This window comes from Penaeus monodon, unplaced genomic scaffold, assembly GCF_015228065.2.
Source record: "Penaeus monodon isolate SGIC_2016 unplaced genomic scaffold, NSTDA_Pmon_1 PmonScaffold_22074, whole genome shotgun sequence".
In the NCBI taxonomy this organism is placed as follows: Eukaryota; Metazoa; Arthropoda; class Malacostraca; order Decapoda; family Penaeidae; genus Penaeus; species Penaeus monodon.
The window spans coordinates 1-2,349 of record NW_023652005.1 but is presented as its reverse complement, the minus strand read 5'-3'; the positions used below and the strand labels follow the sequence as shown (position 1 = coordinate 2,349).

Here is a 2,349-nt window from a genome sequence, read left to right as displayed (position 1 = left end):
TTATTATCATTATTATTATCATTATTATTATTATTGTTATTATCATTATTATTATTATCATTATTATTATTATTATTATTATTATTATTATCATTATTATTATCATTATTATATTATTATTATTATTATTATCATTGTTGTTATTATTATTATCATTATTATCATCATCATCATCATCATCATCATCATCATCATCATCATCATGTAAATTATATTAAATATTATATAAAATATTTATCGTGTATAAATTAAGTTGTGATATCGGGTTTATAAGTAATGAAGACATAATCAACCCGATTGTAAAATACTACTAAAATATTGCGGAATATTTATACATATTAAGGATGTATATTTACGTGTTTATCTTTTTTTTTTTTTTTTCTTTATTTATTAATAAATTAATTATTTTTAAAAGTAAGTTTCCTCGTACCCCTTTATTGTAATGCGCATGCGCGTAGGTGTGCCTCACCTGGGCTTACTCTACCATACAATCGGCAGTTCGTGTGAACACTGTGACCCTCGCCTCGTGAGTAGGAAAGCATTTAATTAATACGCTAATTCGCATAGCGTGGCATATTGTAAGTGCAGTGAATTCGTTATATTTATATTCATTTCTTGATTTCCAGTCTTTTTATGTATATACATGGATTTGCTGACGCCAGGCGCCACGATACTTTACCTCACGTGTCCCCGAGGTTAATCGGAGCGGCGCCAAGCTCAAACAAGCCCCGTGACACCTGGGCCGTTTGATACGCTCGCTGCGACGTGGATATTTACATTTAATTTTTGTTTATTTGTTTATAACATTTGTAAATATACATGTGGTAATGTTATGACATCTTTTTATACCTCCAATTTAATGACAGTGAGAACATAATTGGATAATGTAATTAATTCAATGACGAAGTACACCATTTTAAACAAAAGATCCTTTACACATTATTATAGTTATTTTTCTTAATGATATTATTATTCATATCCTTGCTATCATTATTATTATTATTATTATTATTATTATCATTATTATTATTATTAGGATTAGGATTATTATTATCATTATTACTATTATTATTGTCATTATTATTATCATCATTATAACTCTAATTACTATTCTTATTACTGTCATTAGTACTATTATTATTATTACTGGTATTGCTATTTTGTTGTCGTTATTTTTCTGTTTTTCTTGTTACGCACACACACACACACACACACACACACACACACACACACACACACACACACACACCACACACACACACACACACACACACACACACAATATATATATATATATATATATTATATATATATATATATATATATATATATATATATATATATATAATGTGTGTATATATGTATATATATAAAGATGTGTGTGTCTATATATGTATATATAGTCTATATATATATATATATATATATATATATATATATATATATATATATAGATAGATAGATAGATAGATAGATAGATAGACATGTGTGTGTGTAATATATTATATATATAGATAGATAGATACACACACACATGTCTATCTATCTATCTATCTATCTATCTATCTATATATATAATATATATATATATATATATATATATATATATATAATATAGACTATATATACATATATAGACACACACATCTTTATATATATACATATATACACACATTATATATATATATATATATATATATATATATATATATATATATATATATATATATATATATATATATATGTGTGTGTGTGTGTGTGTGTGTGTGTGTGTGTGTGTGTGTGTGTGTGTGTGTGTGTGTGTGTGTGTGTGTGTGTGTGTGTGTGCGTAACAAGAAAAACAGAAAAATAACGACAACAAAATAGCAATACCAGTAATAATAATAATAGTACTAATGACAGTAATAAGAATAGTAATTAGAGTTATAATGATGATAATAATAATGACAATAATAATAGTAATAATGATAATAATAATCCTAATCCTAATAATAATAATAATGATAATAATAATAATAATAATAATAATAATGATAGCAAGGATATGAATAATAATATCATTAAGAAAATAACTATAATAATGTGTAAAGGATCTTTTGTTTAAAATGGTGTACTTCGTCATTGAATTAATTACATTATCCAATTATGTTCTCACTGTCATTAAATTGGAGGTATAAAAAGATTCATAACATTACCACATGTATATTTACAAATGTTATAAACAAATAAACAAAATTAAATGTAAATATCCACGTCGCAGCGAGCGTATCAAACGGCCCAGGGTCACGGGGCTTGTTTGAGCTTGGCGCCGCTCGATTAACCTCGGGGACACGTGAGGTAAGTACGTGG

The 2,349-nt window shown here is 25.7% G+C and overlaps 1 long non-coding RNA gene across 1 annotated transcript; it reads left to right on the top strand.

Moving 5' to 3' along the window:
* Positions 1-462: 462 nt before the first annotated feature.
* Positions 463-833, top strand: LOC119570117. The gene is made up of 2 exons (XR_005228367.1): positions 463-526; positions 627-833. It is a non-coding gene; the product is annotated as an uncharacterized LOC119570117 (long non-coding RNA).
* Positions 834-2,349: the final 1,516 nt, after the last annotated feature.